The 18,282-nt window shown below is 37.4% G+C and overlaps 1 protein-coding gene across 2 annotated transcripts in view; it reads right to left on the bottom strand.

Annotated features, from left to right (window-relative positions):
• Positions 1-18,282, bottom strand: part of moi (modigliani) — a 36,076-nt gene that overhangs the window by 7,825 nt on the left and 9,969 nt on the right. The window contains exon 4 of one of the 2 annotated variants that reach the window (XM_067757501.1): positions 10,639-10,778. The exons of the other annotated variant lie outside the window; for it this stretch is intronic. The gene's annotated coding sequence lies outside the window, so the exon portion shown is untranslated. The remainder of the gene's footprint in view (positions 1-10,638; positions 10,779-18,282) is intronic. 2 annotated transcript variants of the gene reach the window in all.

Here is an 18,282-nt window from a genome sequence, read left to right as displayed (position 1 = left end):
CAACTGTTGGCATATTAATTTGACGACTTTTTGTCGATGGCTTTGGGGGCCTTTTTACGCTTCTTTTCTTCATACGGCTCACTCCTCGAGTGCCGAATTTCTTCACAGCGTTTACGGAGATGACTCCTTAAGTTCCTTCGGGGCGGGGCCTTTCCAATCGGATGTCTATTGGGATGTCCAGGTTTCATTTATTCAACAGAAACTGTTTGTTCAGCATTTCATTTCTCTCCCTTGTATGGAGTATTCTCGCCTCAACGTGTAGGTGATGTTCTGAGGACAACAATAACAGTTACCGATACTGGGGCTGTTGCCAGCGATACAAGTGTACCTGAAAAAAATAGTACTTCTTTGACGGGCTCGATAACCAACGCTAGGTCAAGCAATGCGTTTTCTGTCAACTGTTCTATAACGGCCGCAACTTCCCAGCTCTCTGGTGCGCTATCCGCTACTCCTTTGCAGGTGACTGCCGTGCAACCTCGTAGGGCTGTATTTGTGTCCCGATTACACGCCTCGCTTACTGAAAATGACATTGCTCATTACGTTTGCTCTAAACTTGGTGTTGCACCCACTAGTAACATCAATGTGTATAAATTTAATTTTAAATATGAGAGAGACATCTCCTCATTTAAAATATCCCTTTCAGATGAATATTTCGATAAGGTACTTGATTCCTTTTTTTGGCCTAAGCATTCTGTGGTTCACTTGTTCACAAGAAAGGCGAGGGCCGAACCTGTTTTATTACAGCCAAAAAACGATATGACGAACACAGTAATAACAACACAAAGGTAATTGCTGATCTGTCCCGTCTTCTCATTAATTACCAAAATGTTCGTGGTTTACGATCAAAACTTGTTCCATTCTTCCTTAATTCTTTCAACTTTTCTGCACAAGTTGTAGCTTTTACGGAGACCTGGCTAAAGCCTGATAATTACAATTCTGAGGTTTTTTCAAATAAATATGCTGTTTATCGGCGTGATCGCATCTCTAGAGCGGAAGGTGTCCTTATTGCTGTTGAATCTAACCTATCATCTGAGTTGATTTCGCTGGACAATATCTCTCATATCGAATTCATAGCAGTTAGACTTTCATTCGGTAGCTATAGCGTAATTATTTGCTGTTCGTATATACCACCTCGTTCGGATATGGATGTTTATGCTAGTCATAGCTCGGCCATCTGCGATTTGCATTCGCAGTTGGGATATAACGATCGACTTGTTGTTGTTGGTGACTTTAACTTGCCAACAGTTAGTTGGGTTAATATAAGTGATTCAAACTTTTTAACTCCCACTGCTCAACATGAGTTTCTCAATTGCTTGTTAAGACTCACCTCTTTTACAGATTAACAATGTTCCAAATAGTGGAAATAAAATGCTGGATTTAGTATTTGTGGATGGCTCGGTGGGTACTGCCCTTGTGCAAATCCCACCTTTATCCCTTCCAGAAGACCCTCTTCACCCTACGCTAGAGATATCACTTGATATCAGCCTACCCCGTAGGATTCAAGTACAGTCTCGTCCCCGATCTAGATGCTTCTACAAAGCGAATTTCATTATGCTCAATTATCTGTTGGCTTCCCATGATTGGTCGGATCTCTATGCTTGCACTGATGTCGATTCGGCTATCTCTATATTTTACAGTACGCTCGATGGCTTCTTTGATACCTGCATTCCTACTCGCTATACCCTATGTTCGAATAAGCCCCCTTGGTTTCCAAGGCAACTTATCAGACTTAATAACATTAAATCTAGGCTTTATAAGAGATTCAAGAAATCTAGAGCATCTGCAGACCTCTCTAAATATCTAATAGCTCGTTCTAAATTTCACCGTCTTAATCAGCTTTGTTATAAAAATTACTTGAGTTGTTGTAAAGCCCAATTTTTTAGGAATCCAAAAAAGTTTTACAGTTTCGTAAATTCAAAGCGGAAAACTTCTGGGTATCCTTCCTCATTAACCTTTGGAGGTAAAAAAGCTTGCACTGATGACGACGTTGCTGAACTATTTTCTGAGTTCTTTAAGTCCACGTATTCATCCAGTGGTTTTCATTCTGGTCAATATCCCAATCGCTTAGATAGCTCGAATTACATTAGGAATCCTGCTATTGATGGTAATATTGTTCTTCAGAGTCTTCAATCTTTGAAGCCCACCTTTTCTCCGGGACCGGACGGTGTTCCTAGTTGCGTGCTTAGGTACTGCGCCGAAAACATGTATGAGCCTATTTTAAAATTATTTGAGCTATCTCTGGGATCTGCGTCATTCCCGGCACTTTGGAAACAGTCTTTTATTACACCCCTCCATAAAAAAGGTAGTAGGTCAAAAGTTGAAAACTACAGGGGTATTGCTAAACTTTCAGTCATTCATAAAGTCTTTGAACAGATTGTTACCAGTCAACTCCAATATCAGTGTTCTAGTCTTTTATCTCCATGCCAACACGGTTTCATTCGTCAAAGGTCAACCACTACAAATTTGCTTGTATTCACCTCTATAGTTATGGAAGGATTTTTAGCGAACAAGCAAACGGATGTCATCTACACGGACTTCAGCAAAGCATTTGATACCGTCAACCATGAGTTACTTATTCATAAGCTTGATTTACTGGGCTTTCCGTTTCACTTATTAATGTGGCTGAAAAGCTATCTTTCTAACCGGACCCAAAAAGTCCTCTTCAAGTGCAACCTGTCGGAATCGTTCGGAGTTTCCTCCGGAGTACCCCAGGGAAGTCATCTAGGCCCTTTGCTCTTTACCCTTTTCATTAATGACTTGCCACAGACAATATTATATTCCCATACTATAATGTATGCGGATGATGTAAAACTTTGCTACACTTACTGTCCTACCGATTTGAGTTCCTTGGATCTTCTTCAGGCCGACTTGGACTCGTTCCAATGTTGGTGCACAACAAATTTACTAGCTTTAAATTGCTCTAAATGTAAGCATATGACATTTCACCGAGTGAAGCCAGTTTTGAAACCTTATGTAATAGATGGTACGCCTTTGGAGCGTATATCTATTGCAAATGATCTAGGTGTTCTTTTTGATCCGAAATTGAATTTTAGCATGCATATTTCATCTATTGCCAACAAAGCGTTGGGTTTACTTGGATTTGTTAAAAGATGGGCTAAAAAGTTCGATGATCCGTATCTCACTAAGGTTCTTTACACATCGCTGGTTCGTCCAATACTCGAGTATTGCTCATGCGTTTGGTCCCCTGTTTCTCAAAAGCATATAAAGCGTCTTGAGTCAGTTCAAAAGCAATTTTTGATATTTGCATTGCGCGGCCTTAATTGGGACTCAAGTCTCCAACTTCCTCCATACAGAAGTAGACTTCTTCTTATTAACTTGCCCACTCTGGAAAATCGGAGAATATTACTGGGGGTATTGTTCATCCATAAGCTCATTATTGGAGAAATTGATTCTGCGGACCTTATCAGCCGCTTGTTTTTTGCAGTTCCCCCTAGAGTATCCAGACACTACGTTCCTTTCTATTTACCCCTTTGTCGACGAAACTTTGCTAAAAATAATCCTCTTCTTATCTGCGCGCACTACAATGACTTGTATAGCTGTATCAGTCTTGAATGTACTTTTGCCACTATACTCAATGCAATACTTGCCTATCTAATTTAAGAGATAAAAGCTAATTTAATTTGCCGGCATTTTATTTCTTCCATAAAAAACAGGAACTATCTCGTTTAAGGATGGAGGAACATTTATCAACATGTATCATTAAGAAGGAACAAGACAGTACTGTGTTGATTGGAATCTGGTACATTCCAACAACGTAAAAATATGCTTTTTCATGAGTCACTGACCGGAATCGTATGCATTCCGGCAGTATAATCTTATGGGTCAGGCATCGAGCTGATTGGAATCCGGTGCATTCCAACAACACAGGTCATGTTACTTTTTTATGCCGTGTGATGGCGTATCCTCATTACACTACTCTTAGCACTGCCGGATTCCCATGACATGCTGATTGGAATCTTGTTGCATTCCAACAGGAAGATTGGAATCCACTGCATTCCGAAATCATGCTGAGCGGGATCTGATGCATTCCGCCAGTATAAGATCTCGGTACAAGATCTTATTTCTGCTCATATTTCTTATTATTATTATATTCCGAAATTAAAGAGTAATGTTCATTAATATATATTTGTTTGTAATATAACATTGTTGAAATCTCGATATATCTTAAATTCTATCTTTTGAGTTGTATATTTATATATCTTTTATATTATGCAGTCGACCATAGTTTGTCGTCGACTTTAAATAATAAATAAATAAATAAATAAAATAAGAAGACATCCAGTCGCAGTTCTGAGCGCGGTGCTTTATAAGTGGCTATGGGCGTTTCTTTGTCTTTGTTCCAAAGCTGCCAGTTAGGGACTTCAAGATTTTGTTACAGCTCTGAACCTAATGTAAAATTTCGGCTGCATGCTAGCCAAAAGTGTAGGTGCGCATCGCAAGTCGCACCTAGTAGGTAGCGTAATGCCATCAACGTGAATGTCTCACATTGCCGTAATTTGCCGCGTCAGCATTTTAAATAAGGTAGCCGAGGATTTGGTCGGTGACGGTGAAAAATTTTGCGAGTTGATTTTTTAGCATAGCTCATCAATGGATGGGCCAGGTCCTGTTGCCATTATCTTGCAGTCATCCTTCTGGTGGGGAAGGGAGCTTTTCGATATGTAAGAATTAAATAAAAGTGGGGATAGGACACCAGCCTGCAGGACCCCTTGTTTAATTATTCTGAGTTGGATGTTACGATCCCGATATGGACAGGTGCTTGCTAGTAGATAATTTGCAGTCCACCTTTCGATACTGGGAGGAAGAGTAGACCCTTGCAAGTCTTGCAGTAATGTGCTGTGAATCAATGATTTCGCTGAAATTTGGACATAATTTTGTATCACCTGCGAAAAAAAGCTAAATTTTTTTTTAATATTTTTTTTTACAGGGCCAATTGGGAAATATGAATTTTTATATTTGAACCTGAGAGATTTTTCAAACTTGTTGTGGATAGATTTTCTGAAAAATTTATGCAAAGAAATAAAAGATTCAAGGAAATAAAATTTAAAAAATGGATTTTAAGTCTTTTTGTGACCCAATTTTTTAACTTGACTATTTGTCATCCAATTTTTGAAATTGATTTGCAAATATTTTGGTTTTGAGAAGCTGAATATTTCCTTCTAATGTTCTTTTGTGATCAGAGTTTGTTTTTATAAGGTGTTGTCTCTTAAACCAGTTTTAGCCCTTTAAAGTATGCTACTTGTTTTACAGATCTATGAAAAAATGATTTAGGGAAAACGTGAGCAAAGCTCAAAAGACATATACATATATAGCAAATATAGAATTTCTCAACAGCATAATAATGACATGTGAATTCCAAAGCTCTGATGTCAAATAATCAAATTAGAACAGACGAAAACTATTTCGGATGTGATTGTAACGATACAAAAAATATTTACCGATACTGTCTCAACATAAACTTAAATTTAGAGACACGTCTTTTTATTTCATATGAGGACCGACCCTGTCTAGTGTGCAGGGAATGCTCCCTTTATATGGATGTATTTCACAAATTATGGCCGTTTCACAAGGTCAACTAAATTAGGGTTGCTAGTCCGAATTTGTGGCAATGTATGAAGTGACGTTTACAAAAACGCTGCGAATAACAAAGATGCAAATGCACATATCGATTACTACGGTAAATATTACAAAACAAAAAAAAAAAAAAAACAATCAGTATGTCAAATATTTATTTGTGCAATATTCATTTAGTGGTGGCCGAAATGTAGAAGGAAATGGAATAAACGAATGATATTTAAAAAAAACCACGAATTTTTCAAAAAATGTATCTTTCGATTGGATAAATGATTTATATAATTTAAAATTAAGAGGTCAGACACTTTTCTGAAAAAACTTCTGTAAACATCTTTTTTATTACGAGTCTACTTTTTATTTATATTGAGCTTTACAAAAGAAGAGCAATGCAATTGAAAGCACAGGACCTACTCCGTTTTTCTGTTGTTGTTTTAACCGACAAACACGCCTCGAGGGCTTAGAGGGTATTACGGGCATTTGCTGTCCTTTTTCGGATTGAATTCGGCATACTCCGTTACCAACATCTTCGAGTCTGTGGATATTAGAAGTATATTACGACGAGCCGACTATTTAAGATAATGAAACACCGACTCTTTAACTTTGTTAAACTCGTCCAGGTAGAAAAATAATTCAAATAAATGAAAAAATATTTTTCCGTAGACCACATCATGATAAAAACACTTACAAGGTATAACCATTCTCTCTCCTGGTCGGCCATGAAGTTTTTTTCGAAGGTTTTTCGCAACATAAATATTTAAAAATCAATCTCAGAAGAAAATGTAACAAAAAAATAAACAAAGTATATTATGCAAATTTGTTTTTGTTTGAGAAAAAAATATATGTATGCATGTGTGCAGTTGAGAAATTTGTAATTTTTTTCATAGCGGAAAACGTTAGTAATGTCAGAAACGGTTATACTTTGTAGGTGTTTTTATAATGGCTCAAATCTTCTATATTATCTTCTATCACTCAACTGTGAGAACCGCCCTTTTTCTTAAGTCCAATTGTTAAACATTCAAACTGCATCCGTTGTAGACGTACATAAAAAAAGAAGAAAATACATAAGGAAACTCTTAACGCTCAGTGAAAAAGAACTAAATGCTATCTTAATCCTTGACGTTCTATTTTCACACATTTTCTACATCTTTTTCCCATACCCGTCAAACACGAACATTGCCCTGGATGCATGGCCCGGACATTGTACTACAAAAAGCATGTGAAAGAATTCCGCCGGCCGCTCTCACAGTTACAACCACACGCACAAGCCTTGTGGTGGAAAATATGCACTTGCAAATGCATATCCTTGTGTGCATTAAGGAGCAAGGAGTGTGGGAAAATGTATAGAAAATGTGAATGAACTCACAAACGTGATTATTAGCGAGTGCTCTCGGCACTACAGCCTCAGGGCAAAGGCACACATGCTTTACACAAAACAGGGGCGTGGCGAGATCTTTTGTAATGTCGTAGCTACTGCATTTAGGTTTAGAGCGGCCACTTTCCTGAAGTTACTTCTAACAAAAAGGACTATCCAATCAAGTTCGAGAGACTGCTTATAGCGCGGTACGCATCCAGAGGCACCTCCTAAGGAGGTGTGTTATTCCCTCTACAGATTAGTTGCCAAATCACCGCACACAGAGATGGCATAGATATAAAAGCAACCGAAAAAGAGTTTCAAACTCTAAGAGAACTGCTGTAGAATCTCGCGGTATAGCAGTGAATGCTGTAAATACTGAAATTTACCCTTGGTTTATAGGAAATAAAATGATGCTGACGAAACAACGCCCCAACCGGTTTGTCTCCAAACCAAATTTTACAAGGGATGACGGAAATTTGCTCCAACATACATCATTTATCCACCCTGGCGGAAGATCAACAAAACCAAGTGAACCATTTGAAATGGTTTGGAGATAAAACTTGTTCAGCGTTCTGCCAGCTTCAGGGTAATTTTTCGTACAATCGAAGGGATGAATGAACACAGTTTCAAAATACATCAGTCGCACCAAATTCCACCCTCCCAATGTTGTTTGGTCAGATACAATGATTATAACAAGCGCACGGCCCTCAACACCCAGCAAGGCTCTGGAAATAATGCCTAATCTCTTACCGATAAATTACCCATTATAATTCCGGAGGCATGAATGGGATGTTAGCTCTAATCTAGACCAGAGTTCACGGCCGTCTTCAAAGATAGCTCTAAACTTGATGGAAATGTAGACATACCTATCTGCTAAGAGGATATTTCCCTCTCCTTAAGAATCAGACTTTGTATTTTTTTAAAGGGGAATTAATACCTTTAATGAAGGCGGCTCGATGACTTAGATCTTAGATTCTGTAGCTTACCCCGACATTCAAAAGGCGATCGAAACCCCACAGCAACAAAATTTTGTTCGAGGTAGGAAGAGATTGCAGACAGTCCGCAAAAAATCTAACCTCTCGGCGCTTCAGAGTATTGCCATGAGTTCAAGGTCACAGTGGTGTAATTTATGAACTGTGCCGACAAGGAGGAATACTACTGGTCACACCGAGAGAAATTAACTAGGTTACGTATTTATCGGAATCGGGGGATTGTCGATTCAGTAGGATATCTGAGGGAACAAAAAAAGTTATGAATTTAAAAAAAAACACCGTTTTTGTTTTCAAAATGCTATAACTTTTTCAAAAATTTACCGTTTGGGATCTTTTTCTTTTTAACTTGTTTTTCGGAAAAAATACAAAAAAAATTTTTAAAGTTTTTTTTTTAATTTTTCAGTTTTTCGAGATTTTTCGAATTTCGCCATTTTTTTTTCATAAAAAACTTCAATCAATTCTGCAATCATCCCCACTAATCCCGGAGTGGGCCGATTATTTTTATATTTTTTTTTATTTAATTGAAAAAAAAATTTTCAAAAATAAAATTTTTTTTTATCATAAGATTGATATATAACAAAAAAATTTAAGAAAATGATTTTTAAGTATTCTTTTCTTTATATATTATGGTAATCTACGATTAAAATAACCAGGATTAATGACTGACACAGAAAGCGAGTAATTTTAATCGTAGATTACCATAATATATAAAGAAAAGAATACTTAAAAATCATTTTCTTACATTTTTTTGTTATATAAATAAAATTGATAAAAAAAAAATTTTATTTTTGAAAATTTTTTTTTCAATTAAACAAAAAAAATAAAAAAAAATCGACCCACTCCGGGATTAGTGGGGATGATTGCAGAATTGATTGAAGTTTTTTATGAGAAAAAAAAATGGCGAAATTCGAAAAATCTCGAAAAACTGAAAAATTAAAAAAAAAAACTTTAAAATTTTTTTTGTATTTTTTCCGAAAAGTACATTTAAAAACAAATTTAAAAAAAAAAGATCCCAAACGGTCAACGGTGTTTTTTTTTAAATTCATAACTTTTTTTGAGTAGGATGAAAAAATTCTGAAAAACGTCTTTCGTAAGCTAGAAAAAGAAGAAAAACGTTCAGCCAATTCTAAAGGGGTCGGGTTCAAAATTGGTCGAAATGGGATGGAATACCCCATAGATAGTGTTGAGGACAGGTACTTCATCGGATATATAGCGAAACTTGGCTCTGCTGAATTCAATCACATTGGACGCTACATTAGACTGACAAAATAGTTAAATTTCCCACATACTTAAAGGAAGTGCTCTAACTCATCCTGTGGTATCACAAAGGCCCAGCTGATCAAAGTATGCAATGCATTTCGCTGCGAAGATAATGTTCTGGCAATCTCATCCCATGACATTTCTGAGAAAAGGGTTCTATCACGCTTCTGACTTTGTCTACTGCCGCTTGCCAGGCGCGTAAAGTCCTCCATTAGCACGAGCAGCAAGAAACCGCCTATGCACCGACGCACCATTGGCGACTTTTCCCATGTCAGGATAGCTAAGGTTAGATTGAAAGGACATGTATATGGCTTCCCACATTTTCCCTCGGAGAGATTTATGTCCATTGCGAATGCCCTCGATTACGGTGGAGTGAAGGCATATTTGTATCCAACCATATAGTCTTCAACAAACTGCTTGCTGTTCCATATGAACTTAAAAAGGTAGGATAAATCCACCTTCCCTTCCGCTGCCAGACTGTCGAGAAACCGTGCGCTCGAAAATGTAAATTGTCTTGTCTGAAGTCTTCAACATTGGCAAGTCGAAATTTTTCGGATCCAAACGACTCGAATGTTTTTCTGAAAATTTACACATTACTAGCAAAGTTTATACGCCTAATTGCATTCGTAGCGGACGAGACCTTTACTTATCTTTGGATAACGTAATAAGTCATATAACCCCCAATATACGGTAAGGAGATAGGAACATACTCGTCATGAAACGGGAATGCGATTGCCTAGCTTACTAAATTGAAACACCCCGCGGTCTAAGTTAGTAAAAACATTTTTAAGAGCGCCCCGGGGAACAGGAAGGTATACCGATACTCGAAAAATGTGGGATATTGTCAAGTAATGTGATGTAGTAGTCGCTTATTTAAGGTTAGAATGATCAGGAGTCACATATGTCGAGGACAGTCGCTTCGGCAGCACTCCTTCTGCGTATATTGTAAAATCAATAAATTGCTACGACGGGTTAAAGACAACCCCCCTCGTCGCCCCCTAGATACACCCATGCACAACGAATGCTTGCTCGGTAGCATAATGAATAGTTGAAAAAGCTCTAAATGAGCGATGACGATGGATGGGCGCATAACAAAAGTACCGTTATCGCGCAGCCGAGTATCCCCAATGCAGAAATAGTTTTTGTTGTTATTGCATTGCTCTTACTATTGTTACTACTACTAGTATACTATATTTAATGCGTACTCAAAACTACAGAAAGAGTTTCGTAAGACGAAATGCAATGCCTGTGAGTGGGAAAAGGACTGAAGGACAAGCAGGTTGATAGTGTTACATATACTATTATGTAAAACGAATCATGCTAAGCAGTTGTAAATGTTTTACAGATGTTACATAAATTTTATGCGGGAAGGATATGGGTTTGTGAACTTTTTTTAAAAGTGTTGCAGATTTTTAGGCTTCGTTGTACAAAAAAACTTACCATTTTGAAGTCCGTTGTGCAAGTGCTGGAAATTTGTAGATTTTGAAGAAAATTCTAGAATGTTGGTTGTTTGCTTTGGTATAGAAGTTTCAAACCTCTTGTGCTTTCAGGTGATACTTAGTAATTTTTGTTTTTCTTCACTGCGTCATAAATTCAAATTTAGCATAGTTTTAGGATATATTGTTTTGTATTTTTAAACTTCTTTAGCACTAAAGAAATGTATTTTAAATTTTGTTTCACATTCATGTATTATATCATAGCTCAATCGTCTTAGATGTGCATAAAAACCGACCTCCACTATCAACTCTCAGGACTAAAATGTGACGCACGCTACACCTAATAGGATATCCAGTTAGCTTGCAGCTGCTTTTCGAAAACAATATTTCGGCCAAACGATGTAACCCAACTGTGGAAGTATATTTTTAACCCCGCAGCAGCTTAAGGGGCTTGGATTTTTCGCGCGTATGCCTGTCGTAAGATGCGATTAAACCCCACAGACCTAGAAGATATGCTATGGTCATGTCAAATCGCTAACCTTAATAATGCTAATTTCCGAAACATATCGGACTAACACCCGACAAAAGACCACCACTATCGGGAATACTTCCTAAAACCTTCGGGGAGTTTATTTAAAGAAGTAGAAGAAGACTTTTTCAATAATTTAGTATCTCTAAAATAATGGTAGCATTTCAGTAAGCCCTGACATTTTAGCCCGACTAACGTTCGAACTATTTCAAATAAATGTTTTTAGGAAAGTTACAGGCAACCGCCTCGGGTTCGAGACTCTCGCTTGCTGCTTAGATGTAATGAAATTCCGAGCCTTTTACCTGTATTCAGCCAGCACAGAGATTAAAAAATTATTAGAGCAATGAAGCAGCCATCCGGCAGGAAAATGGGCCAGTAAATTAGTTCCCGTGCTGGATGCATGATTGAGTCGATAACATGGAGAGGTCCACTTCCATCTGTAACAATTATTAATCGGTCTTGGTAAAGGAGCGTATATTCATTTCAGTCAACAATGACGGAGAGTAGAAGATACATTTGTTGAGTTAACACCGGACAATGTCATGCAAAATCTGACCTGCGAATGTGGCAGATGGGATACAGTCAGCATGAGGGAAATACTTCTGATAAACACTACAGGAAGATTTAGTAGACAGTGGATTTACCAGGTTTGATTTGCACTTTTGGAATCCCAACAGGTCAGATCCCACTTAAGTATGCGCTCATCCGACTCTACTTTGAACAGCACGGGTTGTCTTCTTATGTCCCCAGAACACCATCTACATAACGAGGCGAGAATACTCCCCGTCAGGAAGAGAAATGAGATGCTAACAAAACAGTTCCTGTTGAATACCCAGAAACCTGGGCATCCCAACTGACATCTGATTGATGAGCCCACACCGCCCAGGGGCTTAAGGAGTCATCTCCGTAAGCATTATGAGGAAATATGTCACCTGAGAACTCAGCCGTATGAAGCCAAAAAACACAAGCACGTCCTCAGCGAACTCCATAAACAGGCGTCGGACCTTTATGCCGGGAATTTCCCGGTGAATCCAGTACTCAAAGAACAGTACCCAAAACTTGCGGAAGAGGAACGCATACTCCCCAGGGAAACGCGAGTCACTCTAGCTCAACTTCCATCTGGATACTGTAACAGGTTAAACTCTTACCTATCCAGAATCACCCCGACATACAAAATGTATGCCCCGCTTGCAATGTGTCCCCACATGACACCAACCATCTCTTTAATTGTAATGTGGAACCAACGCCTCTAACACCCCTCTCATTATGGTCCACCACCGTTGAAACTACAAGTTTCCTTGGACTCCCGTTAGAGGACATTGATGACAATTTGTAATTGGTCGCACCTATTAGATGGGGCGAAGCACTGCTACAACAACAACAACAACAACAACAAGCACACAAAGAAATCTATTTGTACTATGGCACTATTGTGAATATTTGCACTGCATTACCGGCAGTTGCTACAATACGCTAGATGGCAGCGCAAGCTGTAATTTTAATTGATTAATAGAACGTCTGATTTCTGTTGATATTTGATAAGAGACTTTTATATTGGTTTCGCAAGATGCGCACGGGTCTGGCTCGTACTCTATAAAAGCATGCAATTACTGGCGTATATTGGCGACATTAGTATTATCGGCCTGTACACCCGCCCCATATACTCAGTTTAATCCAAACTGGAAAAAGAGGAGTACAAAATGTGTTTTATGGTGAATGAGGACAAAAACAACAACGTTAGTCTAGAAATCCAGCAAAGAACCACTCTGGCCAATTAATGCTGCTTTGAACTAGGTAGGCAATTGTAATGTAAAGTCCTCTCTCTACAAACGAAAATAATGCTCTACAAGTCACTTATCGCACACGTTCTGCCTTTTGGTGCAGGGGGCATGGACCATGACACCAATCGGATGTGGCGGTTTTAGGAGTGTTCGAGAGAAAAGTTCTTCGAAAGATTTACGGACCCCTACGCATTGGAGACGACGATTACCCAAGAAGATTTAATGATGAGCTCTACAAGCGTTACGCTGACATTAACATAGTCCAGCGAATTAAAACACAGCGACTACGCTGGTTAGCCCTTGTAATGCGAATGAACGATGATACTGATACTCCGGCTAAGAAAGTATATTTATCGGAACTCGCATACGGAAGCAGAGGAAGAGGGCGGCCCGTACTCCGCTGGAAGGACCAGCTGTAAAACGATTTCAATTATCTTGGTGTTACCAGTTGGCGGCATACTCAGTTAGCGCAGGGAATAAGTGACTGGCGCGTCTTGTTCGGCGGCCATAATCTTTTAAACGGTTAAGCGCCAAATAATTGAGTAAGTAAACGCAATACATTTTAGCCTACAACTTGTACGGAGTGAAACACTTTTCAATTGGTTTTTCCATAAAAAGAGTTAGGGATGAAAGTAAACAATAAAAAATAAAAGAATTTCAAGTCGAAAGAAAAGTAGAATTGATTAATTTGATGAACAAAGGCTTCGCTTGGAAACACGGTGAATCCAGTATCAGATGCTGTTATCCCATCAGCTGATTTCTTCTTCTTGTTACTTTCTGTGTACAAGCAATACTAATTTATCTTTATTCTTTTGCACGGCTAATTGGGTTGAATTCGCTTTGCCATCATCTTGTATAGATTCGCCTTGGTTTGGAAATTATCAAGGGGAAGCAATCAACTGATGGGATAACAACAGCTTGTACGTAATTAGCCTTGCTTTATTGCATAATTCAAGGCGAATCTATACAACGTGGGGGCAAAGCGAATTCAACCAATTCGCCGTGCAGAAGAATGTCAAGTCAAAAGAAAATTTTAATTGATTTCGATTAACTGACATTTTAAAGTAGAAGGCGATGTATCGAAAATAATCAAGAAGAAGCAATCAGCTGTTGGGATAACAACACCTGGTACAGAATTCGCCTTGCCTGGTATTGAATTCGCCTTGCATTTCTTTAATAGCGTTTTCTTTTCTGGCAAAAGTGCTACGCTTTTTGTATGCCGCGCAAGGGTTGTAAATATATTTTGTTCTATTCTAAAAAGCAGGTAACGCCTTTACGGGGTATTTCGTTCTTTTGTGAAAATTGTTGCCTGCTCGCAACGCAAAAGCGTCACACTTTTACCCCGCATAAAATGGCGGTGTGGCAGTGCAACTCTGCTAAACCAGCTGATCGTGACAATTTATTTTCCTAACTTCACAAATTTTTAGAAAAGTAAATTGAATTGAAGGAAATAATTGCTAATGAATTTGTATTATCATTGACAACACGCTTGTGAAAATCAGCTAATACACGGGGTATCCATTTATGTTCTCTGCATGCACTATAAGGCCCGGTTTTTCAGTACAAGTTCAATTCAGTTTGTCAGTTAAACTACGCCTAACCTTATTCTGCAGTTTTTAAGTCTACTTTAACTGAAGTTTAAGCTGAGCTTAAGCGGCCGATCTGGCTGGGTTAAACTCTAGTTAACCTATCGGTGATTTCCGTTCGTTCGAAATGGCGTCGAATATACCCAACAAGCATTTGGGCTTGAGTACCATTAGAGCTCATATTGATAACTTGGCATACTTCTAAAATCTCAAGAGTTGTTTCAAAACAGTGGCTCAACTTAACGAGAATCATAGCGTACTCAGCAAAAAAAGGCAATTTTTTATAAAACAAAAAATGCTATTACTTAGTTGAACAAATTTAATTAACAACTTGTGGTTCTTTGACTACTCAAATGTAAGAAATACATATAATTTAAAAAATAAATAAATGTGACACGCTAACCTCCGAAGAGATTTTATGCAGAGCTTCTCTTCCAATTTGTGTCGTACTCCTTTTATTTTTCCTACAAGAACGGACGGGACATACTTGTTTTATGCCGAACGGCATCTGCAAGGCAGATGAGTTTTCACTGAGAGCTTTTCATAGCAGAAACACACTCGGAGTGCTTGCCAAACACTGCCGAAGGGCAATCCCGCTTAGAAAAAGTGGGTTCTAATTGAAAAACCTTGTTTCTAAAGTTTTGATGTTGCTTTGCCCGGGGCATCAACCCAGGATCTTCGGTGTGGTAGGCGGAGCACGCTCCCATCACACCACGGCGGATGCCTATATAATATATTTTTGATTAATTATGCCTCATTACTGCTGTCAATTAGGTGTTTATTTCTCACAATAAACAGCTGTTGGTTTTGGTGGTACAACCTTGGAGATTTTTTTCAACTCCACCTTAACTCGATATGCAATGTAGAATACCAACTGGAGAATGTTCATTTGAGAACTGTATATTTCTCAAGATCTCTCGAAATTAGGATATTAATTGGAATATTTAATGACGTTGGATATCAACTCGAAAACTATTAATTTTACAAAACTTCTCAAAGGTTGGATAGTGATCGGAAAATTAAATTGGATATCAACGAGAGAACTATATGTTTTAAGAAAAATTAAATAATGATGTTGGATATCACTTCCGGAACTATATATATAATTTCGCTGGAGAATTTTTTTCCATGTTTGTTAGGTAAACAAAATCCAGCTGTTGCCGTATTTACAAATTATCTAGATAATAAAAAAACAATGTTGCCGCACAAAAAAGCATACCCCAAAGGCGGCCTTAAACTGTGACTGAAAACTGCTCAGTAGTTTAACTGGAGTTTAAATTTGACTAGAGTTTAAGCAAATTTAGTTTAAGCTTAGCTTAACCAACTACAGAAACACCTGGCCTAAATGTTGGAAATTTTTTGGGGTAGGAGTATTTCTATTAAGGCTTTACCATTTACTTAGGCAACAATTTATTTCAGAAAAGAAAACTCTATAAGTTTGTTGTTATTAATTATGTTTCTTTAATCTTATATTTTTTGTATAAAAAAAATATTTAATTTTGTAATATTTTGTTTTTTTTTTTGTATTTTTTAAAGCTTTATTTTTATTCTTTTCTATTTAATTTGGTTATTCGTTTCTCCAAACCAATAAATAACAATAAATAAAAAAAAATATATGGTTATTGCCAATCATGTTAAATACGTTATCTATTCGATATTGTTTTGAGACCACACTTTATTTATTTATTTTTGTTTAACTAACCGTTTCTTTTTTTGGGTGAATTTTAACTTTTTTCTTAGATTTTTTTCAAATTTCGTTTTTCTTAAACTGTTTTTTGCTATACATATGTCATTATTTTATAAACCCGTTAAGATTGACAAAATTATGAAATTTTTTACTCCGTTATTTACATTTATTTTCTTTACCTTTTCTACCCAGTCTCTTACCTCAGCTGTACCGAAGAGTTCTCATTCGATAATTTTACTGATAACAAAAAGTCATTAATTTGTACAGACTAATTAGCGCAATAGCGGCATTAAAATTTTATTGTTTATATACCCATATATAAGAAAAAAAAACACAAATAAATAAATAACAAATGCCACTTAATTTCGCGTTATTCAGCTCTACCTTTCACTATTTGCGCGACCTGCTTGTGTCAACACCGCAACGTATCTATGCCTCTTTTAGTCTATTTTTTTTGTTTTTATTATTTTCCCATTTCAATGATTTTACGCAGGCAACTCAAACGTAGAAACATCCAAACACACATGGAGTAAAGAAAAAATAGAGGGGTGATTCCATCATTGGTAATACAAGTTGCAAAAGTTAGTACTCAGTGGTGGTGGTGGTGGGTTAACATAAGCGAGTACACGGAGAGCAGCTTATGCTCAGTAGTAGCAATTGTTGTTATGTAATACGTAATTAAATATGTGCATTGTTGTATTGTGTATGTGCACACCTCCAAATCTTACATGTTACATTTAAAATTTGCTTTAAATAAAAATAACTAGAACATCGCCAACTTCCACGTGCCGGTTCGTAAGCTTTTGTCTATTTTTAATTAGCAAGGCATACTCTTATTAAAAAAAAAACAAGTAAGGAAGGCTAAGTTTGGGTGTAACCGAACACTACATACTCAGCTGACAGCTTTGGAGACAAAATAAGGGAAAATCACCATGTACGAAAATGAACCCAGGGGTAACCCTGGAATGTGTTTGTATGACATGGGTATCATTTGGAAGGTATTAAAGAGTATTTTGAAAGGGAGTGGGCCATAGTTCTATAGGTGGACACCTTTTCGAGATATTGCCCTAAAGGTGGACCGGGGGTGACTCTAGAATGTGTTTGTAAGATATGGGTATCAAATTAAAGGTATTAATGAGGGTTTTAAAAGAGAGTGGCCCTTAGTTGTATATGTGAAGTCGTTTTCGATATATCGACCAAAGTGGACCAGGATGACCCAGAACATCATCTGTCGGGTACCGCTAATTTATTTATATATGTAATACCACGAACAGTATTCCTACCAAGGTTCCAAGGGCTTTTGATTTCGCCCTGCAGAACTTTTTCATTTTCTTCTTCTTAATATGGTAGGTGTCACACCCATTTTACAAAGTTACCATGTTTCATCTCTTTTTTCATACTTGGTAAAGAATTATGGAATTTTTTTCATTTTTCGTAATTTTCGATATCGAAAAAGTGGGCGTGGTCATTGTCGGATTTCGGTCATTTTTTATACCAAGACAAAGTGAGTTCAGATAAGTACGTGAACTAAGTTTAGTAAAGATATATCGATTTTTGCTCAAGTTATCGTGTTAACAGCCGAGCGGAAGGACAGACGGTCGACTGTGTATAAAAACTGGGCGTGGCTTCAACCGATTTCGCCCATTTTCACAAAAAACCGTTATCGTCATAGAAGCTATGCCCTTACCAAATTTCACAAGGATTGGTAAATTTTTGTTCGACCTATGGCATTAAAAGTATCCTAGACAAATTAAATGAAAAATGGCGGAGCCACGCCCATTTTGAAATTTTCTTTTATATTTTTATTTTGTTGCACCATATCATTACTGGAGTAATGTATTGTTTATCTTTAACAGCTGTTTCTCGTTATTTCTTTTTTGAGTAATAAGCCACCTTTTCATAGGCCGGGTCACATATACTGTAAAGATAATCAATTTTTGTAAAAATTTTACTTTTAAAATTTTTTTTTAAAGTGGGCGTGTTCTTCATCCGATTTTGCAAATTTTTTATAGCACACATACAGTAATAGGAGTAACGTTCCTGCCAAATTTCATCATGATATCTT

Source organism: Eurosta solidaginis, chromosome 5, assembly GCF_040869045.1.
Source record: "Eurosta solidaginis isolate ZX-2024a chromosome 5, ASM4086904v1, whole genome shotgun sequence".
Taxonomy (NCBI): Eukaryota; Metazoa; Arthropoda; class Insecta; order Diptera; family Tephritidae; genus Eurosta; species Eurosta solidaginis.
This window is presented reverse-complemented; position numbering and strand designations above follow the sequence as displayed.